The sequence below is a fragment of the Neocloeon triangulifer genome, unplaced genomic scaffold, assembly GCF_031216515.1.
Source record: "Neocloeon triangulifer isolate White Clay Creek 2 clone unplaced genomic scaffold, ASM3121651v1 ptg000002l, whole genome shotgun sequence".
Taxonomy (NCBI): Eukaryota; Metazoa; Arthropoda; class Insecta; order Ephemeroptera; family Baetidae; genus Neocloeon; species Neocloeon triangulifer.
In genome coordinates this window covers 2,120,270-2,145,531 of record NW_026775545.1, presented here as the reverse complement: position 1 = coordinate 2,145,531, position 25,262 = coordinate 2,120,270, and the positions used below count along the sequence as shown (strand labels likewise).

The 25,262-nt window shown below is 37.0% G+C and overlaps 1 protein-coding gene across 1 annotated transcript in view; it reads left to right on the top strand.

Annotated features, from left to right (window-relative positions):
* LOC132205038 (neurotrimin-like) overlaps positions 1 to 25,262 on the top strand; it is a 145,941-nt gene that overhangs the window by 2,973 nt on the left and 117,706 nt on the right. Inside the window, exon 4 of the mRNA XM_059633862.1 lies at positions 24,824 to 24,923. The gene's annotated coding sequence lies outside the window, so the exon portion shown is untranslated. The remainder of the gene's footprint in view (positions 1 to 24,823; positions 24,924 to 25,262) is intronic.

Here is a 25,262-nt window from a genome sequence, read left to right as displayed (position 1 = left end):
CGGTTTCATCGCTGCCTGACGTAAATCTGCACCGACCTCCGAGCGCTCAATGGAAGTATAGTGTGGATCAGATCGATGGATGCTGGAATAGGAGCTCAATAAGACACTTCTCTGTTCGGGAATTTATTGGCAAGGACCAGAATCTTATTTAAATCCAAATTAAACAGAAAATAATTAAATTTGCAGCTTGACTAATAATATAAATTGAAATTGAAAAAAATTCTGATGGTTTTACCAAAATTAGTTCTTAAAATAAAAAATAATCCAAAACAAAAATAAATCAACGGTAGCACCAACCAGAATTACAACATTATGAAATAATTCAGAAGTAAAATTTAAGATATATATCCAGCACAAATAATCTTTAATTTGCTGACAAATAATTTTGCAATCAAAATGTTAAGATTTATAAAAAAAAATGTTTACATGTGCGCATCATAATGAACTTATTCGATGTTCACTTGTGTTTGGCTTTGATTCGGATTCAATTTTTCAAATTTTTGTAATAAGCAAACAATAGCTGATTTTTAGTAAAAGAGATTCTTGATGGCAGAAAAAAGCGAATAAACATTTCTTTTGAATGTAAGATCATTAGGGAGTCAACAGAAACAGCATTTGCGTCTCAAAATAACGATGCTAAACATTGGCCAAATAACAAACATCGTCATTATTCATTTTTTCGTGAAAAAAAAAACATTAGAGACATTTTGATTTGAGGAGGGCAAAAGAAATATAATTCGGAGAAATAAATCATCTGCAGATCACTGCATCTCGTTTCTATTATTCTGTCTCAAATCAAGTTGATGGATAAAGAAAAAATAAGTAATTATGCAACTTGAAAAGATTTTTTTTCAAAATTCTTTTGTATATGCAGTAAAAAAGATTTTATTTCACTTTAAATGAGAAGACCAAACTCAGGAACAAGAGTTAAAATTTTGTGATTTATATTTTTTTTTTTAATTTTTATTCTTAACTTACGAAACTGTTGTTTATTTTTTTTTTTATCAATGGTATTTCAATCCCCAGAGTACTTTGCGCGCCAGACCGCAGTGTGAAACAAAAGACAAAAAAAGCCTCGCGCTCCAGCAAAGGATTTTTTTTATACTTTTTCGGCACTCAATTTCACTTGGTTGCCGCTCTCGCACAACACGCGATTTTTTGCTCGCTCGCGGCCCCATTGACGAGAGTGAGCAGTTTATGGCTGGCATCGTATCAGCCGCGCCGGCTTATGATATTTTAGTCGAGAGTCAGTCATGCTTTTGATTGATTTGAAACGCAATTCGGCGTGAAAAGCTGCCAGTTTGGTGCCTCGGATCTAAGTGGATGAAATCACCGGCCCCGAAAAGAGTGCCTGGAAGAGAGATTTCGCCGCTCTCTCGGTGGCACAGCAGCCTTGTTATTACTTATATTGCCGCATCAACTGGTGAATGTGCGAGAATGTGGCCGACGGAGAATGATGACGTCGCCACCGGGACAACAATGAATGGAGATATTTCACGCCAGCAAAGGTGTGCCCGAGTTTTCACTTGCGCGCGACACTTTTATGGCCGCGATATTTTATCACGCCGAGAGAAAATAATGACGGCCCGTTTGAATAAAATATTTATACACACTCGCGCCTGTTTTACCTCTCGTAATGCTCAATTCGAGCTTGTTATATATTGAAGAATGGAGTTTGGTGTTTTATATAACAATCGATTTCACCGCGCCGTTCTACGAATGTAATTCAGTCCGTCGCAGCCGCGAGATTTATCGCGATTTTATTGGCTGAAAACGGGCTTACTAAGCATATTATCATTCCGACGGAGAAATTTACTTTAATCGAGCAGTTGGAAAAGTGTCTGGAATAAGAACGGCAGTTTGATCGCCCCTGGCAACGCCGTTTTCCGCAACCTGTTTGGCTTGCATACTGTGCACGTTGCATAACTCGAGTAATTAAATTACATGGAGCGTGACTCAAACTTCTGTTATTGTTTTTATTCCAAGTGCTGCACAAGAAGTGAGAGCCAGGAAGCGATAATTATGTGCTCAAGAAACCTTTAAGAGTGAAGAATATAACGATAAAATAGTTAATCGCTAAGCAAGTAACCTAGAGCAAAAAAAGTATAAAAATTATTTTTTGTTACAATTTAAAATTCATGAAGAAAAACTGATGAATAATAACTTTCAATCCTCAAATTGATTCAGTATAAATGTTCTTCTTTTTATTAATTATTAATCAAAATATTCCAGAACCAACTTTTAAATTACTAATTAAGTTGAGAATAAAAAGTATAAATATAAATAATAATTTAAATGAACTTCATTCATTAAATCGCCTTAAAATTTAGAGGTAAAACCTGTTTAATTATTCAAATAAAAATTACAAGTATTATTTTGACATGACCCTTTAAAAATAGGAATTAATTAAAGAGAACAAACTTATTTCGTAATACTATGCCTTTGAACGATTTTCCTCTTGAAAACTTTATCTTAAAGAAGGGGGAGCGAAATCCTGTTATTTACTCGCCAAATGATAATGGAGCTCGTCAGCTAATCTCATTCACTTTAGAAGATTTTGGCCAGATCGGCAAATTTCTACCATTTGCCAGAGTGCCCGAGATAAGTCTCTTGACTCCTCGGTTGGCGATATTCTTCCTAGTTTATGAATTAACCTTTCAAGTTGAAGTGTTTAATAGCCCAGAACTTTGAAAGAGGCATAGAATAGAACAGAGAAGGGGGCCCTGAAAAATAAGCGACCACTTCCCCCTGCTCACGAATACAACAGAGAGAGACCAGCTCATTTCCAGCGCTCAACCAGAATTTACACTCAATGCTAAACGTCTTTCCGTGTCAAAACAAAGCCAAAGTAGGCCAAATCTCCGGAATCGTTACAACACGGCTGCTGCTGCAAATGAGATTCGAGCCAGCCGGGCTTTTCATGGACTTGGAGAAATATACAAACAGCGCATTTTGTTTCTCTCTTACTCGCCCCCTAGTGTAAATGCAAGTTTAGCTGAATAGATTTGCGGGTTGCGTGAATTTCCCTGTAAGAGAGACGCGCCTCTCAGTTGGAGGGCGGAGAGAGAAGTAATATTCACAGAACATTGAGCTTATGGAAACTTGGACGAGATTTGTGAACTATGAAAGTGAGAGACGCGCCCACCCCTCTGTTGTTTTAGGCTGCGTAAACATTTTTCCAGCTGGAGATCAACTCTTAACCTCAATCGTGGCCTTCGTTTGCCACAACCAAGGGGTTTAATCAACTTGCCTTTCTGAAACGAGCAAGCGGTGACAACCGATTTTCGTCCAATAACGTAGATTTGGATGAGTAAGGTTATTTGTTTTTCCCTCAATCCCACGCTTTAAGATGATTTTAGTCTTATTTTCAACAATTTCAATATTTTTTAAAAATTATTTTCAAATTATAAAAAAATTATAATTCGAAAATATAATAAAAAGAAGCTGAAAATGATAGAAAATTTTCTTGAATTAAACAAACACCAGGTGAAATTCAAAATTAATAAGATGTGAAATTAAGTTGAAAAATATGGTATCGACCAAGAGAACCGCATTTATCATAATTTCAGTTGTCCTAAAAGTTCAAAAAATCATTTCTAAATTTTTCATCCCAATATTTTTGTCCTGATTTGTTTTTCCATTTCTTCTAAATGCATTTATCCAAAAATTTATTTGTCTTCAATCCTGTGAGGTACAAATGCTTCCTGCTGAGAAAATAATTGTTTTTTTTTGTCTGCCTTTATTTTCTATTGCGATTCTGTTAAATCTGAGAAATCATAAAATTTAGCAAAATTGAATACAATATTGATAATTGATTTTGCAGAAATTAAATTAAATCAAACTCGGCTGGTCTCGGTGGGTCTCGCGGTGTCGGCCAGTCTCGGTGGGTTTTAGGTCCATATTTTTGCAATTTTTGTAATTAAATAAAATAATTTCGTTTGAAATACATTTTAATCTTAATAAATTTTATTTTTAATTTATTTTCAAGTCGATGTAATACACATTTATTTCAATAATAGTCTCAATTTATAATATTTGTTTAGTGTCAAATTATTTAATTTTGCTTACTTTAATAAATTTTATTCACACTGAATGCATAATTGAGTGCATTAAAATTTAATGATAAACAGCAAAAAATAAATTTATTTTCGATTCCATATAATCCATATATTTGGAACGCTTTTCATTTAGGAGAAAAAAATTGGATACTTTTTTCAGGACTTTTGCTTTTAGGACAAAAATAGAGAAATCAGTTTTAGGAAGAATAAATTTAGGACAAATAATGTGCGGCGACTCCATGGACCTTATTTTCATTTCACCAACTTTCAAAGAAATTAATTTAATTTTTTGCAGATCTTAAAAAGAAACGGTGTGAAGTGAAGATTGGCGGTGTTCCCTTGTAAGTGTAAAAATTATTATACGTGGTTTCTACCGGCGTATCAAAGGGCAAGAACGAAGAGGGTCGAGTGAATGCAGTTCAGTTTTTGCGTCGGGAAATGAATGCCGTAAATGGTGCCGAGCTTAAAAATAATCGGATTAATAATATTTTTTCCGCTTCGTGCAGACGATGAATACAAAAAACAGGGGTGGTTGCAAATTTATTTTTGAAAAGTTGGTGGTGCGAGAATTACAAAGCAAGGGCGAGTGATTGGACCAAAAACAAATGCGAAGCTTGTGCGTGATAAATAAACGAACTTTGAACACGTGTGCTCGCCAACAGAGAGGGATTATGGTGGAAAAGTTGGGACGGGACGACCAAATAGACTTTCAATCTCATACATTTTCCGTGCCAGCACGGCTCGCCGGCGGAAAATGGAGCCACTCGGCTTTTTTTCCACGCCGATCCAATGCACCACCTTTCGCACCGGCGCTCAATAAAAAGAACAAAAAAGAAGGTCAACCCGCCGAGTTACGAGCTGCTGATAATCAAATAAATATCCTCTGTCATCTTACTTTTTCCTTTTGCCGCGAGAGAGTAACGAGTTTTTCGCTGGATCCGAGAGAACGAAAACTTTTCTTCTCTCTTTTTCCACCGTAATGGAAATTTGCATGGAATTTACCGTACGGTGGCTTTTTCCCGAGGCCAAAGAGCGAATTTAGACAAAATAAAAACCGAAAGTTGAAAAAGCATATTACCGCTGTGCTCTTTATTCTTTTGTGGCGTGTTAGAGCAAAGAAGGGAAAAAATGAGTTCTCTTCTTTTTACTTAACATAGTTGCAAATGAATAAAAGGCACTCTTGAGGATAAAAATGAAAATTGGACCAGGTATTTTATTCCGCTCAAAAATTTATAATGACAATGAATTCAAACATTAAATATTTTTTCAAAATAAAATGTGTGAAAATAAAAAAATTGCTTAGAATTTTTATATAATGTGGACTAAAATAATTATACTTTTAAATTATTTTTCTATTAAATTCTTAATGTAATTCTTTGTAATTTTTATTTCATTTTTTCCTCTGTGCAAATCCCAAGCTACAAATTCTAGCAAGTGCCATCGCAAATTAAAATATCGTTTACTTTATTTTAAATCCGTAGGATTTTTAAAAACGTCAATTAAAAGAACTTTTGGTTAAAAAAATTTCATAGTATGTGTCATTTTTAACTAAATTCTTGGTCTAAAAATTCGCATTGTTTTAGAAAAAAAAGAGACTTTTTCTTGAGTCAAATAATAACTCACACATCACGCTAAGAAAGAAATGTAAAAAAATGCAAGCGAATATAAAACAATTATATGCTTGACAGAGCAAAAAGTTTGCTCGCATTTCATTATTCGGACGACTAATTTATTCATTATGCAAGTTTTGACAGTAAAAGAGAGAGAGACGCCAGAACTGCTTACGGGACTGCCTGTTGGCGCGCTAACTGGCGGCGGCGCCCAACTTTGATGCTGCTAAGGCGGCGCGTCGTAATTAGGCGTTATTACACCTTCTGTGTCCGGCTCTGCGAAAGCGAGCAATTCAAATTCGCGCCTCCGCCGTCGCTGCACATAAAGCAAACGTGGCGCTCAGCAAAGTCGTCGCCGTGCCCGCGGAAATTTGGCCTATCTCGGCGGCGTGGATAACCAAATGAGCGGACTTGTTGCGGAAATGAAAGTGACTCGCGCCTCCCTATTCAGATTGAAATTACATGTTGAGTGCAAAAAAATTACAAAATTTGTAATTAATTATAACAAAATAAATTAATTCAAATCCATAATATGACAATTAAAAAGACCCATGTTAAAAATAATTTAAATATTAATAAAATAAAAAAAAATTATTTTTAAGTTTGTCAATAATCAATCAACTATTAATTTTCTAATTTAATTTAAAACAGTAACAAATGGAATAATTAAATAATTTTGTTTCTAAATTTTGTGAAGATCGGCCATATTTCCACACTAATGTTGTGCTCTGCACCGAAGTTGCCTTCAAACGGTGCGCTTCAAATAGTTTCCGGACTGCTCAAATTCAAAATCATCTTAATTGCCACCTTTACTTTGCACCCGCCGAGTCTGGCGCGTCTCGAATTGATGCAAATTAAAAGTTGTTCTGCGCGCTCGCGAGTCGCCAAACTTTTTATGACGCCATAAAGAAGAGATAATGGCACAAACGAGATTTGCAGAACATCTCGGTAATTGCAATTGCGCGCTTCCCCGCGCACTGTTTGATGAGGAGCCCTGCTTTCACGCCTGGCCCCCGCGCATACCACCTTTCGGCAGGCACAAGACCTTTGACATCGGCGCTCAAAGCGATTCACTCGGCACGCTCACGTCATATACTCTATTAAAACTTTGCCAAGCGCGCTCGTGCACTCCGAAAATGCGTCAAAAGGGAAGACAAAATTCCGCAAAATTCGGCCTCATTTCCATTGAAATTAAAACTCGTCCGAAAGGTACAGCTGAATAAATCTAATCCTTCGATTTAGCAATTCACTTGGTTCATTCGAATGGAAATGCGAACGGCAATATTGATGAGGTTTTTGGAATTTAATAGAAAATAATTCAACTGAAATCGCAAATACCACTCACAACATTATATTCAATGATTGGAATTATTAAACAGTACGTGACATAATAATTCTACTGGCAAATTTATAAAATAATAGAGATAATCAAACACACGCTTAAATAATAAATATTGAAACAAATAATTTTAGCCATGTTTGATATTTCTATTGTTTTTTAATAAAATAATTGCAGAAATTTCTTTCTTGGCATTTGCTCTTCAAATTAAATTAATTTAAACTAAAAGATAATTTATTTGTTGATTTGAAGTCATATTTTTATATTTTAATTTCATTTTTTCCATTTTTCCATTGAATAAATTTAATTAACCTTTAATTAATTGAAATAAAATTATTGGTCTCATATTGAATGTGGACTGTGATTACCTCTGTGATGAGATAGATCAATAAACATTGTTTACAACCAAATTCACACAAGTAATCAAATCTGTCTCACTAACAATAAGCTTGTTACATCCGATTCCACGACATTAGCAAACAATCGCGCAACTTAAACAAGTTTGATGAACACGCAGTCTGGGTGATATTTGAACTAACCTATTTGAAATAAACGAATCAGGCTCGCTCTCGTTCCGTCTACAGTCAATTTCAGGCACGATCTATATTAATTTAAATTAGAAAGGCTTGTTAAACTTGGGGCCTGCGCTGGCAAACACAAACAAAGACGGGCAACAACAAAATTATACAGAGTGGCGTGACGGTCTTTATGTGTACGCGAAAGAGGAAAGAGGCGCCCAGAGAGCGTCCCTTGTATGTCTAGCAGGCGATGTTGATATTTAATCACGATATTAATTACAACGCCGACCGAACCAGACCGTAAACAATACACTCCATTCCGTCTAATGAATTATGCAGGCAAATAAGCGTGGCCCGCAAAGCTAGGTGGACACCGCGCGGACGAGTCGGGTCTGCCAAGTGAAGAGACCCTCTAATGTGCAGCCTATTTATAGACGAGAGAGAGGCCCAAACTGTGGTTTTCCAGTCTTTCTGCTCGGAATTAGTGGCCCTAATTACAGTTGGAGGCTCAGAAACACCCACTGCACATTATTGCTCCGCATTAGGCAAGTTGACGCCGCCGAATTCATTCCGACGCACAGGCACGTATTACGGTGAGAGCAATTTCGGGCTCGCTCTCGGCCCGTGAAAGATTTATTTCGTGCGGGGAGCAATTAGCGCCACTCCTCGCCTAATTTTCGCAGAACACCTACCTACCTCTGTGCCTGCAAAATGAGAGAGGGCCCGGATTGATTGTCCGTGTTTGGTCTAATGGAGTGCAATTAACCGAATGCCTCCCCCACCCCCTCCACACGCAGGGATTAGCGAAAAATGCGCGAATCTGCGGCCGACTAAGTAATCCTCATCCCTCTTTTTTCCCTCGCTGGACTGATAAACCGGCGTAATCACGATGTTGTAAAAGCTCGTTTGTGAGGCTCGGACGCAGATGCTCTTTATTTTGAGCGTCAGCAATTGGCCAGCCGTTTTTTTTTTAGGCCGTTTAATATCAAACGTGTCATGACATATGAATTAAAGGCGAGCTTTTGTTACAGTTTAAATTAAAACCGTTTCGTATTCAATTTTTAATACTTATTAATACTTACTATGAGATAGAAAAACCAAAGGAAAGGCTGTTCTAACTTAAATTATACCATTTGAATAAATCTGCCAAAACAACGAATTTTTAGGCTTAAATTTTAACTTACTTAAAAAAAAAACTGCATGAGTCGTCTTTCCACAAAAAATAGGTTATAGAGCAAGATTCTTGCTAGTGGTAGTGCCATTTGTCCAATAATTCCTTTCTTTTCAAATAAATTGTTTTCAACAATTGATAAGCAATGTGGTGAAAAATTTGGACAAAAGTATTTTTTTTTTTTAAAATAACCAAATTGAGAACATTTTACTGCAAATTTTCTTTAATTATTTTTGATGGCATCGGAACTCATTTTAATAAAAAAATTATATTATTATTTTTCAGTAAAAATGTAAAATGCTTGTAGTTTTATGAATAAGTTGCTTTATAACTAATAAAAGAAACCAGTAACACTATTAAATAAAATTTAAATTTTTACAATCAATTACGTTAACATATCTTGTGAAAAAAAATCATTGTTCATTCTCGCATCAGAATGAATTTTGGAGATAATTAAAAAAAAAACTTTAACCAGTCTAATAAATTTAGTTTTAAAATTTACCAAGTTTTTATTGCAATTTTATTTCCATGAATAATTTAGCTGTGGTAAAATTAGCTGTTTCTTATCGCATATCACTAGCAAGGTAGTAAGCTCAGCTTTATTGACAAGATTTGTAATGAAATTCAACGGAGATAAATTAAGCATCTCTCGTTTCACGTTGGCCGTAAAAAGCACCCAACTAATGCTCTGTCCTTCTCTTCCTCTCGCAACAACTGCCTCTTTATTCCTTTTCCTTTAAGTGCGAAAAAATAGGCGCCAAGGGGCAGAGCGCAATGTAAACGTGCGATTTTTGCGTTTTTTACGACCCACGGCGCGGTAGTAAAATTCGTGCTGTACCAGTTTAGGGTCGCGACGGTGCGCCCTTTGACGATGTCATCACCGATAGAAAAAGAGGAATTCAAAGACTGTTGGCACCAAGAGGCGCGGAAATTGCAGGGATCGCGATTGTTTTTCCGGAAGAACCCACCAGGGGCGTTTCTAAACGAATTTCCGCGAATGCCAGGAGGAAAAAAATAAAATAAAAAATACGATTCCAGGAGATTTATTTACCTCTATTAAATTTTTCTGATTGAAAAGGCGGACGGCTTTGAGCAATCGACGTAATCCCGCCTTCCTCCAGAGGCCGCAAATGAAATTTTTAAATCGCGTCCGTGCAGCGCACAGGCAATTCTCGCAATCACTCTCTTCACAGACCGTGCTATTCAAGGATTTTATTGGAAAAACATCGTCCGCAGCGCAAAGAGGAGATGGAAAAAAGCGGCGTGCCGAATCATCATTCATCTTTTACGGCGGCACAGCGTCTTTCTCTCTCTAGCTCAATAAATCTCTCCGGGAGAGTTGCTCGCTCGCGTTTGGCAGGCACATCTGCAAATCATCCTCCGATCAAGATGTTGAGTGTAAGCACGGATTAAAGTGGGACCGAAAACAGCCGCAGAATCCAATTACCGCGCGTCCTTTCCTTGTTTTGTTGTATTTGCACAAAAGCCACCAAAGCGTGGGCCCAGCCAGGTATCGACGCTACATAAAAATTCAATTAGCCACCATTGATCAAACCGGCGCCTTTGATGTCCTAGGCGGGCCAAACCGAATTTAATTAACGATATCCGGCCTCTGCTCAAAAGAAAAGTTGTTGCTTTTGATACCACCCGTGCCATTGTAAATACAAAGTCTTCAGGCAAGTAAAACTTTTCACTGATTCAAATTGCACGGGTAATTTTCTACAGTAAATTTATTACAAAAACTCATTTAAAATTTAAGGATATATCAAAATTGTTTTTGAATTACTAACATATTGTCAAGAATATTTGATATGAATGTAAAAAATACGTATAAAATTTAAACCCAGCTGTGAAATTTAAGAGACGAATTTAATAAATTTCTAGGAAAGAAAATTTTTCGGTGGACATAAATAAAATAGTCAGAAATAATGGTTTTTAATTCTACTGAAACTAAAAATTCGTATTAAAAATCTGTTTGTTCATTCTTCATAAGATAGATACACTTTTAATTGACTTTTCACACCAGAATGTAAAAATACTTAAAATTTAAATTTAAATTATTATTTTTTTTTTCAAAAATAATATAAAGTGCTTTAATTTATATTTACTCTGTTTAATACTGTTACTTCTTACTTTACATTTGGGACTTATTTTAACACAGAAGTCGCAAAAATAAAACAACAATTATTAATATGCAACCACCGCCAGTACACCTTTGAAAAGCAAAGTCTTTTGATCAAGTTGGGTGGAGAAAGTCGCTTGTAGTATTCAGCGGAGCAAAAAGCGCACCGGCACCTTGTTTGAGTATCTCGAGCTTGGGAGGATTGTTAAAAATAATTATCATTTGCAAGCAAGCAGCGGGTTGGATAGCGCTTGCTATCGTACGTGAGAGAGCGAAAGCCAACAAGGAATGCGCAAGGAGGGCTTCATTAAAACTTGTTTCATAACAAAAGGGTACAGCCGTGCGCTCTCTCACCATGGCGGGGTGAGAAACAAGAGAGAGAGAAAGCGCCTTGAGTATTTCAAATTACGTCGGACGCGTGCTTGCAGGCCAAATTTGCATTTTATTAGGTCAATTCGCCGCTTAGTATGCAACGCGAAAAATTTCATTCTGCGTGAAATAATTATCAGATAACGGAATTAATTTCATTCAATTCATTAATGGAGATGCTTTGCCTTTTTACTCTCTTTATTGAAAGTGGGAGAAATTGTTGATCAACTGAATAATCTTATTTTTTGATGCAAAGCTCATTAAATGTTTTAAAAGGAGGTTGAATTTTCATTTGTATGAGTTATTTCAATCAGCTAAAATCTACTGGCCTTTTTTGTAAAAAATTTAACCTATATTTTATTATTATTCATGTTAGAATTGGTCGAATCATTTTTTTTCTTTTAAATTGGATTTTTACTTCTAAAATAAATTGATATTAGAAAAAGAATTTAACAATTTGGACAAATAAACAACATCAATAATATTAATGCACATTTCGCCAGAAACAACTACATGCAAATTTTAGTCAATCGTCTATTTTTGCTCTTGGACCTGATGTTCAAAATCATCAAATCAGCTTGAATCATGCAATTTTTAGTAGAGAATAAATTATTGTTAAAATAAATTGTGACTATAAAATTGACCAAATCCATTTCGCAAAGAAAAAAAACTAAAAAAATCAACTGAACTTGGAATTTCGAAGTAAAGAACTACATTTTTTATACAATTGTTTTTTAATTTTTTTTTCTTTTAAATTTTTTTTGTTTATAACCAGACATTTTTTTAAAATTTTTTTCGTCCTCATTTTAAAAATCATTATTCAAATCAAGCCTAGAAACGAAAAAAATTATATCAAGAAAGACTAAAAGTAATTAACTTAATTTGCTGAAAAACTTGATACAATTTTCAATCAAGTCTTTTATATTTTTTAAATACTTCTCCTGTTTTGTAAAAAATTTCAACTTATTTGACTGATCTTTACTATAGTCATGGAGAAAAATCAGCTACTTTATCCACTTTTTTCCAGCGTGCTTGAGAAAGCTGTGAATTGGAGCTGAAGTAATTTGGAAAAATTGCATTCGTGCGACTTCTTTCGCGCTCAAGAGACATGCAAATGTGCGAATTTACATTCTTTGCACAGTGGGACGTGTAATTTAAGTAATGAAATGATACTTTGTTTGAACTTTCAACAAACATTATTGCAACATCTGCCGAATCTATATTTGCTGCGAAACTGCTAGAAAGTTTCAAAATTATTCCGAGACAATCTTTACGTTTCAATCAAAAAGTGGCGAGAGCAAACTAGTTGCTCATCGCAATTAGCTTAATGAACATTTTCCTCGGCTCGCAATCAACAAAGTTGATTACTCAAGCGGCACGACAACCATAAACGGGCTTCAGCAGCAGGTCGAATAACGACCTTTCTCTCTCTCGCTCGCATGCACGCTGCGGCGCAATTTAGGCCGGTGAGTTATTATGTGCGCAGATAATTCTCTCAACACGCCGCACCCTCCCCTGGGCCGCGTTGTTGAGCAACCGGCGCGACGACAAATCTGCAAAACACGGATTGTATCAAAGCGCCAGTGATGATTGCTGAATTTATAAACGCGCGCGCGCACATTGAGTATATTATTCGCAAGTTGGGTGGAAAAAAAAACACAACCGCAGCACTTCCGCGCACCAGTAATTTCCTGCTCATCAGAATTCCAGTCACACAATCATGCGCCGCAATGGTATAATAATCTGCGTGAGAGAGAGAGAGAGCGAGTCGATTAAAAAAGGTCTCTCGGTCGAACTGCGAATTTTGAAGGGAGATTCGCCTCTATGGATTGTGGTAGTTCCTGTTTGAAACCGTGCCAAATTTGGTTTCGCGTTTTATATAGTTTTTAATAAAGTTTCACTTTTAATGAACGATCAGTGAAAATCTAGTAAATTTTTATGACCAAAATTCCTAAATTAAAAAATAAAAAAGTCATCTGGAATACGAGAAATGCGAAAAAAATAACTCAGATGTAACTTTTATTCTTTTCAAGACTGGATCAGTAGCTGGTTATTTAAACTCGTCTAAAATTTCTGTATTTACACGAAAAATAGATTTATTTGCGCATAAATTCATCCATGCAATATATTATGGAGTTTGCAACTTTAGAATAGATATTTAACTGATTTTTATCGGATTCCGAATTTTAACTAATTTTTTGTCAATGGCCCATTAAAAGATGTTTAATGAGTATAATCGTTAATTTTGATATTTTAGGGAAAGATAGTGACCCCCAGCCTGAGGAAGGGATGAGGGATGGATCAGGAAGATAGCTAGAATGAAGCAGGAAAAAAATATCTGATCCCGGTACAGTGGGATAAATTTAATACCTTTGGATAGATCCCGGGATATCATTTATAATGAGATCAAAAAGTGTAAATTTTATTTTTCCGGTAATAGTATTTGCTTAGAATCAAGATTTTCTTGGATAAATAAAAAATTAATATAGTGAAATTTTGAAACTACCGTCAAAGTATCTGATTTTGGGAAAAACCTTTCAGCGTCTATTTGTATAAAAATCATAAACTTTTCGCCTTCTGAAATAAATTAGTATGGTGGTGATAAAATTACATAATTATTTCAATTCTAATTTTTAAATATAATTTAAATCTGCACATCTCCCTGCAATATCCGTGAATCGAACTTGTGCGCCAGACACATTGCATGAAGAGCTCGGCCGTATAGTAAAATGAGGTGCGATATAAATTCTAGTACGAGCAAATCCGAAGCCGCTGGATGTGACACATTATTTCAAGGGCCCCGTCGCATGCATCGTGCTCAAAGAGGGCTCGCCGAGAATTGTATAATAAAAGCGGCGGCGGCGGCGCCACGATGAGGAGTCGGATGGCTACGTGTCAGATGATACGCCATTAGAATACCAAAAACCGCAGCGGGCGCTGTAGCTGGAGCTCTTTTGCCGGCCCTGACCACAGCCTCTCGCTCGCTAGGTGCCGCTGAACAATAACGCGCCCGGGGCCACTTTAGCCCTCCAATAAAACACGCAATCGTGCAGAGCGGCGAACACACCAGCCAGGCAATCAGGCACCCGCCCTATGGATCTCGGCGCTAGATCGGCCTAATCAAAGCTGAGGTTCAACGCAAATGACTGCCATGCGAAATATTCCCTCGAAACTTTTCTACAACAAGCACCGATCGTGAGTTGTGTGAATAACCATTTTCCTTTGCACTGTGACGTTAACTAGCTTTAGTTTGCTATTAAAAGTTAATTAATCAGGTGTAAATTACAGTCGTAGAAATTGACTCTATAGTTATAACAGGGTTGCATTTCACACAACACAAAGGCTTTAAGCTTAACGAGAGGTTATTAATTAATTAAATTTATTAATTATATCTGAAATTTGATTTAAAAATTATTATTGTTTTTGTTTAATTGTTCAAATTGTTACAAAAAATACATTGTTTACATTGAAAATTATTTATTTAAAATAGGAATTGTTGGATAAAATTTAATAACCATTAGCAAGAATTTTGTTTTGTCATTTTACAAGCTCTAGTTTTGTTGATATTTTTAACTTATTTAAATTAAACTATGAAAAAATTGAAAAGTGTGTTTTGCTGGGTTTTGCAATCGTTAAATTTTATAAAAGAAACTGACGAGCACGGTTATTTCGAAGCCAGAATACAATTTTTTAAAATTCCAAATTTTAAAAGTTTATTACGCTTTTATTTTAAACGCCTTTTTTGAATCAATAACACTTTTTCTTTGAAATTTTCAAATGACGCACAGAGTAGAAAAGTTCAGCAAACGGGCTAGAAAAACTTGCACGTCTTGTATTTATTTTCCATTTTCTTTTCACATCAACTTTTAGTTGCAGTAAATATTTGTAAACGCAATAAAAGTCACGCTGGAGAAATGAGAAAGTTCTATATCAATAAAAGAAAGAAAATAAAAACTATTGAAAACGAAAGCTGCGAGTAAACATTTTGCCTGGGAGCAAAGTGCGCGTGAAATAACATTTTTGCGTGTGCGAGCGTGAACGTTGGGGTTATACAATTGGCGAGGCGGCGTCTTTCTTTCACACCTCGGGAAGAAAAAGAAGAAGTCGAGCACACCGTTGCCTTCACACGTGTGTGTGTAAGTAAAGGCTGGCCTTTGTAACACACAAGGTGTTAGTGCGGCTATTGTACGGGCACCCTAGAGGAACATTCTCATTAGCCGGTGCGGAACGAGGCGAAACATTCACTTCTTCACTTCTTGTTCTTTCTGTCTGCAGCGGTACAGAAGCCAATTGAATCGATCGCTTAATGCCAATAAATGCACGTTCTCCGAGGTGCGATATTGGCCCTGGTGCGCCAAAGTCGATGGTTAAACAACGCACCCATCCCGGTCCATATTGATTTTGCCCTCCGAGGTCTGCACCATTTCAAGAGTTGGTACACAAAAGTCGTCCAGTTAAAGTGGCACTTTGTGCGCATGTAAATGCCCTTTAATGGTGCCCGTTTTTACGCGTGTAATGCTGGGAAACATTAAATGAAACTTTTGTCTGCCCAAAACAGTGGCAAATGAATAAAGGGAATTTGAGCAAAATCGAATCTTCAGTAAAGGTTCAGTAAGAGAATTCAAATTCTCTTCACAGAGCTTGAAAAAAAATTAAAACACTGAATTAAGATTTTTCATTATTTTGCAATGAAGATAATTGGTTGCTATTAGTTATTTGCCACTCTCTATGAGATAACTGGAAAGAAAACGGTGGATATCTTTTAATTTTGCATTGTTACATAAAATATTTTAATAATTAAAATAAAATGCAATATTTTTATAATAATATTTTATTTTATTTAAATGAAATGTTTTTATTCTCATTTCCTTTATTTATTGTTTTTATAGATTAAATATATATATTTTTTATTTGATTAAAATTTATAATTCTCTCTCGGATCTTGAAGTTAATCATTTTTTAATTCTTAATTTTTTTAGATAAATAAATAAACAAAGGTTGTTCAAAGGACTCACCAAGCGAAAGCCAATGATAAATCGATCAATTGTCTGTATGCAAGCATTTTTCTATTATTTACCTATTTACTTATTCTCCATTCATCTGTCAGATTCCGATTCATTATCAATGATAAGAATAATTATGCATCTGTAAAGATTCTTAAAATAAATATTGAATTAAAATCCATGAAAATAATGGATTTTATAAACCAAATATGATGAAGGACAAACAAAATCCAGAAAATCCTCATATTAAGAGTGCAGGTTCGAATTCAAAAATTTATACAATTGTCACATCCAACTGCTGCTTGTGAGAGAAACGGCGCGGAAAAAATACCAACTTCATTGCGTTAGGCTCGATACGGTGTGAATAAAACAGCCCGAGACGCGAAAGTTTATGCTCAAAACGGACGTAACTCACGACGAGGGTCTGAGCTGTATTACACTTTATCATTACACACGTGCTCACTCTTGTATTGAAATACATAAAAGGGAAATTAATGGCGAATGAGAGGCGGCGGAGTGTATTATGTGTATCGCACGCCGAGCCCGCCAGGCCGTAACTCACTGGCATAAAAAGCGGCCTAATAAACTTGTCTGCCGGCAGGAGGCTTCCTGGCTTTTTGAAAATAGAAAAGGATCCCATCTGTGTGCTAGTGGGGCAGCGAAGAAAAGAAGGGAAGAAAGAAAGCAGGACGCTCATTAGACGTGGAAAATAGAAATATGTACATGGCCCGTCGTGGCAGGCAATATGGGATGATGATAGCAGTAAAAGGCCAGAATAAAGGATCAAAATGAAGAGCTCGAGTGTGCACGAGTGGATGGCAGCGCATTTTGTCGCCAGCGCAAGCACCGGAGGTTTACGGCCCCACCTCTCGCTAGCTCTGGCTGCACACAATGCGAAAGAGGTCCTTCGGTATTAGAGAAAGGGGCGCTCATCCCAGAGGCAGCTTGCTCGACAAAAAGCAGCAGCAGCAGAAGAAGAAGTTGCATCAAGTGCCGCCCTGCTGGTGTCTCTTGTTGCATACTAACGGGGCTTATATGTACAAGAAGTTCTCATCTGACTCTCTCTCTCTCTCTCTCTCTCTCTCTCTCTCTCTCTCTCTCTCTCTCTCTCTCTCTCTCTCTCTCATCTCTCTCTCTCTCTCTCTCTCCCTCTCTCTCTCTCTCTCTCTCTCTCTCTCTCTCTCTCATCTCTCTCTCTCTCTCTCTCTCTCTCTCCTCTCTCTCTCTCTCTCTCTCTCTCTCTCTCTCTCTCTCTCTCTCTCTCTCTCTCTCTCTCTCTCTCTCTCTCTCTCTCTCTCTCTCGCATGGATGGCATCGCGCCAGACGAATCCTTTGTACACTTTGGTCGCTGTCTGTGTGATGGAATTCCACCGCAAACGGAAAGAATTCGTCCCCGCCTTTTTGTGTGTGTCACCACTATTAATGAAATTTCGGCCGCTTGTTTTGCGAGAAAAGGGTCAGTCTCGCTCGAATTATGACCCCGTCGGTTTAAATTTAATTCTGGCCAGATTCCTTGGTCGCTTTATTGGTCGAATTATATGAGAGACAGACCGACTAATCTCTCTGCTCGGTTAAGGCCACCGATTTCCTGCTCATCCTCCTCTCTGAAACAGACGCAGCTTTGTGTTTGTTGGCTGCGTGTCAGGTGCATACATGGAAAGCTCAATTCTCTCTTCTTTTTGAGAAGAAGCAGAAGATCGGCCCGAAAGTGCAAGCAAATCAGAATCCACCGCCGCTTTTTGGCGCAGGGCCGCCGCGCGTGAGAATTAATTAAATTGAAATTCCCCGCTGCAGAGATAAGGGGGCCGCCGTTAGCCAAATTGCGTTTCGCTGTGGCACACGGGGGCAGTTGGCCCGACTGAGAGGCGCAAAGAGAGCGTCGAAGAGATATCCATCTGCGAAAGAAAGTGCCGCGGCGCGGGCAACAATTCTGCCCGCGATAAGGAAATATATATTATGCGGAGGGGGGCCATTAAGAGAGACTATTAATGCGATGACTCCATTTCCGGCTTTTGTGTGTCCACTGAAATTGATGTAGCGAAAGGAAAAGTTATAATAAGAGGGAGAAAAAGTCTAAAAGGCCTAATTTTTAAAATATTGTTTCAAAGGGTCTGGACAATTTTACATTCATTCCAAAGCCGATGTCTTAATAGATTTCTTAATGATTGAAAAGTATTTTTTAAATCTTCATTTGAAGACAATTGAAAGTATTTCACTTTCAAAGTGGCAGGCATTGTTGATAATATGCCAAAAGACAATTGCAGCTTGCATTTAATATTTTTTAGTTGCTTCCAGACATTGTAATTCTCACGAGTCATTAAAATTTTTATTTTCCGACCATTTATATTAAAAAAGCAGGAAAAATTGAAAAATCTCCTCTCAGCTTATTTTCTTGGAAAGGGAAAAATATCTGTATGGTGCCTCTTTTGTTTGGTATAAAAAAGCTCTTCAAAAAAAGAAGCAATGAAAAATTAGCTCTTCATTCTCTCTCAATCTTTATAGAAAATCATTTTAGATTGCTTTTTAGAAAATGTATTTCTGACAAATTTAATGTAAGAATATCTAATTTATTTTCAAAACTTCCTTGCAAACTTTTAATGATCTTGTAATTTAATATGAATATTGATTTCACATCAGTAAGGAGTTTGAAAAAAGCTTTCAGTCCACTGCTTTCTCTTTCATCAAATTGTTTCCTGAGCACTGGACAACATTTTTGAACATTTGCCCTCTGCACTGCCAGCTCAGCAAACAACGACGCTTGCAATCCAATTTTCTGCCGAGTGCTCGTCAGTCAGTCTGTTGAAGATCTCGGGCCGTTTGCACCTCAATCAGTCCCTCAAATTTGCGCCTCTCTTTTTTCCTCTCTCGACCTTTTTTCCACGGTCGCCATTTCAAGGCCGGTGCGTAATCTTATTAAAGGCAAAACAATTAAAAATTCTGATGCGCAGGGGTTTTGTTTGCACGAGTGCCCTGCCGTCCGCTTTATCAAAGTGAAAGAAGGAAAAGATGAGGCTGGAAATCAATATTTCTCAGAGCTTACATAGCCGAGCGTGTGTATAAACGGAGTCAGTCGGCGCGCAATGAGAGAGAGCAGCCTTTTATCTCGCGCCGTGCGAATTCTGGCTAGATGGGTGGCGCCTCTCTCTTGATATTAGAGCTGCCACAGCCGGGGTGTTACGCACAAGCTGCAGAATTGATAAGAGAGCACTGCTCCGACGCACGTCTCTCACCACCGCCAACTTTTGCCGCAGTTTTTTTTTTATTCTTCCACTCACTCAGCCACCCTCTGCTGGATCGGCATTCTTCACTTGCTCTCCTTTTTAAGAAGTATATCTTCGCGAACATGCATTTTTTGCGGTTTGCATCTTCTCGCGCGGCCGATGGCAGTTCTCGTTCGCCGCTTATTTACTTAACTCAATCCCAGACGAAGGAATTTTATTAAATCCGCGGCAGTTTATACTGCAACGCAAACGGAAATGAAAACCTGATTTTACTGCTGCAATGGAGTACATTGCACCATCCACTGGCAATGTTATCTAGCTTATGGCATTAGAATCGTCATGATAACGAGAAAGTTGTGCCTTTAAGATTTGCAATAATCTTAAGTAGTTTCTCTGCAATCGTTATTTTCAGCTTACATTCCAGTGATAATTTCTTACAATAAGTGAAAGTAAATAATCATGCCTTAAAGCTGTCTTTCCTTAAGGCTGAAAAATTATTTGAGAAAAGGAATAGCAATTTTGTCATCAAATATTAAAGTTCAGTTAAATTGAACTTTTTTTAAAATTCAATTTTTTTCGCCCGTGAAACCTAATTTCTGCTTGATTAAAAAGCTTTTAAAATGTAAAAAAAAACAGTCTCAAAACCAAGAAATAAGTTTGAAAGATAGATCTGTTGCCGTCTATTTAAAACACGATAAATTTCCAAGATGAGGCATTTGAATTTTATATATTTTTTTTAAAATTAATTTCATTTCAAATTTTCCTACAGTGATTTTTTCTCCGGTTTTCTAATATAAATCAATATAAATAATTATTGATGCAATTAAATATAGGTCAATAAATTTAATTTTAATTTTTTTTTAAATGTTTTATAATTGATAAAAATTTGCTTAAACAATATGTTTGTACCAAGTCGCTGAAAATACGCAAGCCTGAACACCATGTCAGAAACACCCTCAACCATCACTGTAATTGCCAGCCTAGATTTCATCGCTTGGGATTCATTCGCGTTTTTCGCAGGCTCTATAGCGGCCCAAACTTTCTCCATATACTGAGCGCCCGTTTCAAGTGACTGTCGGCGAAGAACAAACAGAGAACTGTCTGCCGCATTCAGCGGCGAATGTAGCACACGTCAAGGGTATAAATCAGCGGCGATACATCTCCGACTTAGTTTCAATTAACGCAGTATATGCGCTCCCTCAGGGTAAATCATCTGCTGCGTTATTCTAGGCCGCTTCGATTAAACGAGCAAGTGCTCAAGGGACCTTCTCCAGATAGACCCACGCTAGCCCTCTCATCCGACCTGGTTCTCTCCCACACACTTCTCGAGAGCACAGAAAAACTCATTTTCTGCTGCTTACGCCCGGTTGTTTGTTGATCCATGAAAACCGAGGTCCGTTCTAAAGAAGAGCAGCTTCTTCCTTCTTTTATGGTGCCGAGCGGCGCTGCATAATGCGCGTAAATTCGCATCTAAATATTCCTGCTCAGCCGTAAAACCCGCCATTCGCTTGCTCTGCAAAATGGCAGACATTAGGAAATCGTAAACATTTGGAATTTGTAATTTTTTGAAACAAAATACAGAAAAATATAAACCTAATACAACGATATTCAGCTTAAGTATATTTAGTTTTTATATACAGTATTATGCAATACCTGAATCTTATAAAATTTACTATATTATCCAAATTTTAACCATTGTACTAACTGAATTTAAATTTAAAAGAAATGGTTGTTGATTAAAATTTTATAATATTGTGCACTATTTAAACAAAATCATCCAATGGGGAAACTTCAAAATTTATCACCTTTGTAATCATCAAAATTTTTTATTTCTTTCTTTACCGGTACTTGTTGAAAATTTAAACCGCTATAAAAATGGTTTTTAGAATCTTGAAATTACAGTAATAAATTCGACCAACAATTGCGCAGTATGGATTAAACGTCTCAGGCTCATGGAACTATACATATTTGTTCAACTGCTTCTAAAAATAAATAATCGCCTGCCAAGTTAATCGACAGGCAACATGAGAAGGTAAACGAGAATTGGCAGCTTATGCAACCCGGGCGTCCTCGGAGCAGAGCACGTTGCATAAGCCCGCTTCCTCCGAACACATACGTATAAGAGCTCAACGGTCCGATACACTGCATCCCCTCTGGCACTCGAGCCCAGAAATTTGATGTAAAGGACCCGTGATGTGGAATGGGGCAAGGGATTGTTGTTTCTTCCCCACTCACATCTGCTCGATTTCCATGAGGGAGGAAGAAGGTAGACTGATATATTCGTGGATATTTACAAAACTGCATGCGAACAAATTCGCTTCCTAAATCACAGCATCGATGAAATATTCATTGGAAGAGAGAGGGGTCTTTAGATTCCAACAGTAAACATACCATGCATAAATAGCATAAAAAAGTTATGTTTCAGAAAGTTAAAATATCGTGGGTTCATATTGTCCCTATTCTGAAAGCAAAAAATATTTATTTAGGGAAAAAGTAAAGACGTCCTAAAGTTTTTCAAAAAATTGTGTTTTTAAAGGGCCTTTCCAGTAATGATTGTTATTATTGAATAAAAAATGAAGCAAAATTTCATTTTTGAAATCAAATCGCGAATGAAAGATTTGAGAGTTAATTTCATTGAGGGAAGTAACGATCAACCTTTGAAGAACCCGATTGTGAATTTATTTATCTCTTTTTTTTTTTTTTTTTAAATTCACGAACAAAAATATCATCACTGAAGTTGGCCTTTCAGCTTTAATTTAAAACCCACGCATTTCACCTTAAATTCCACATGACACGCTTTCGACGCTAACAAAGGGCATGACGTCAGCTGAAGAGGCTGAAAGGGGACCGCAAATTTAGAGAAAAGGGTCCCTCGGCAGTCGAGTTTAAAAGCCTCTTTACGCTGACAATAAGTGTAAGATTCGGCGGGTGTGCCCATAAAAGACGGTCGTGCAATTTACATGAGCCCCGAAATAAAACCGATCCCTTGCGGCGCAGCAACAAGAGAGATTCGCGGTCGCAAAGATTAATTATCTCCGAGTGTGACGAAGCCTTTACACGTGTATGAGTAATTGACTGCTCCTAGGCGAGCGAAGCCGCAAAATAGCAGCAGCAGCGTCCGCGCCGCTTAATTAATGGCGCGAATCGCGCGCGCGAATTTGCATGCGTATGAATATTTATCAAGATTTGCGCGCGCCCGAAGTAATTGCGAATTTTTGCACTGCAGCCTGCTTAATGTTATGCAAAGTGTGTTTGAGCAAGGACGAGTGAGTGCCTTGCATGCTAAACGCGAGAGGAGAAGGTGCGAGCAACGTTTACTTACGTCGTGCAGCGCACTCCACACACGATACATAAACTAGTTTGATAATTTGCCTGTCTTTCATGAGTTGCGCACAGAATAACTCGCTTAGGTAATTTTCCGACGGTTTCTTGGTAAACGTCTTTAGAATTTCCCCTTCCAAGTCAGCAATTTCTCGTGGATCTTCTTATTAGTCCTGATTAATAATAAAAAGTAAATAAATTATTACTCAGTAAATTTTACACCTGCAGAAAATCACTATATTTTTTTCATCCAATTTTAATTATTTTAAATTGGTTTCATTAATATTTATTAATATTTTTATTATAATATTGTTGCTGTTTAAATTTATTTTGAAGATTTCTGTTCATCTTCATAATGAGAAGAAGCTAGTGACCTCCTTTAACCCCGACGCACATACGCAAATCAAGTCCGTGCCGCGATTAAAAGGCGCTCGACGGCAGCGGGCAACGAGCTGAACATTTTGCCAATTAACAGGAGAGCATTTAACGAGCCATCTCGCCATCGTGCATGTCGCTCTGATGGAGTAACGAGCGTCGTCTCGTCTGCGGCGCCAAATGTGCGAGAAAAAAATTTAAAAGGGCTGTGAAAATCATCACGGGTTGAGGCTTTTCGGTCTGCGAAAGAAGGGCGAGAATAAAAAAGAGGTGGATGTACATATTTTTCCATTTTCATTCGGCGTGGGCGCGCGCCGCCGTGTCATTTATTTCACCATCGACAAGACAGATTTAATTAAAACTCGTCTCCCGTTCGGTCGCGGCGGGCAAATTTTATCTCTGTCTGGCCTCGGCAATCGCACAGAGTGTGGATTAAAACTTGTGTGCACTTCTCTTTCTCTCGGAGTGACGTGCATATTTGCAAAAAAATCCTACTCAAGTTGATTACAAAAAAGATACGTCAAAACATATTGTGACGAACCTGTGCAAATTTCATTTCAGGAAAGTGACCTATTTTCTGTTTCCCGACACGGGTAATGCGATCCTTTTTCAGAAATTTATGTCACTCAGAGCAGTGAAAATTAATCAACTGAGGGTGACAAGCTCTGATTTTGTAAAATCCGTTCATTAAATTATGTAATCGCGGATCGGGACTAATTAATTTCTCGTTATGGTTTTCATTTCCAATGACAGCAATGTTATATAATTCCAACTCACGCGGAGGTGTTGAATTTCCATTGATATCAAATTATTTTAATTAGAAATCATTAATCTTTTTTATAATGAGCGTGATTGGCATCTGTTGCATAATTGTAATTATCGCTAAATATTATGAAGAAAATGTAATTTGATTTGAAAAATTCAAATATCCCGTTGGATTCACATATTATGATAAAAAAATTACATTTTAAAAAATAAATGTATATTATGGATTTTTTTTTATTGAAATTAATACTATATTAAAATGTTCCTCTTAAATAAAAATAATTAAAAAAACAATATTTGCAACTAAATTAAAATTGAATATGCTTGGCATATTGAATTTTAAAGTTTTGAAAATGTGATAATAGAGTCAATAAATTATTTCATTTTAAAAGGTTTGAAAACTTAATAGAAATTCAGCAGGTGAAATTATGATAGGTCTCTGCATAAAGATTTTCCATTGCACTCTTAATGACTAATTTGAGTTCACAAATCGTCACTTTCAAGTAATTAAATACAAAATAATATTACTATTTAAAGGTAATTATAAAGCATGAAAATAAATTTTAATTTACATCTTCTATGAAAAATTGAAACCGGCGAACCTCGTTAGAAAGAAAAAAAATGAGAATAAAATGACAAATTACTCAAAAAGCTGGCACTTTTTAAAAATAAGAATTTGTCATGACCGAACTAAAACTAAGTGGGGGGAAGTAGTAAAAAATTAAACTGGGCGACTTCAATTTGACAAACAAAAATTGCAGAAAATTAACAACAGATTTATTAACATTTTTCCGAAGAAATTTCCACATGATCATGGAAGTGAAGAGAACAACGAGGAAAAAACCGGATCTCTTCATTTCCATATTTATTAGCATTTTGTTATAAAATTTCATGTTTTGCCCCAATTACAAAACACTAATTTAACATCTTCTGACTTGTGTTGTGTTACAGGTAAGCGGCACTGACGTTTACCTTTTAGCCGTTTCGTGCGGTCTGTGGTGGCAGCGCAAGAGAAATCGAGGGAGGCGAATCGTCACGGAAAGGTGTGAAGGTACCGTGTAGTCCCATTTCAACTAATTTTCAGCCGAGACAAAACGCGCCGCGCGTTCGTTCAAAAGGCACATAATTCTTCGCCGGTGCCACGCAAGTTACAATTAACCAACCTTTCGCGATGAGTTTTAATCTGCCTAAAAGCCCTACAAACGTGGCCTAACGAAAATGGAGTACCATGGTTAATTCGTATTACAATTCGAGCACACAATTTGGCAATCAGCCTGCACTATTCACGTGCGTGTTTGCGAGAATCATCAAGCACATTGAAAACAATTAGTGCAATTCAACTCATCCAACGTAATGCTGCGGTGATCATTTCAACAACTATAACGCATTT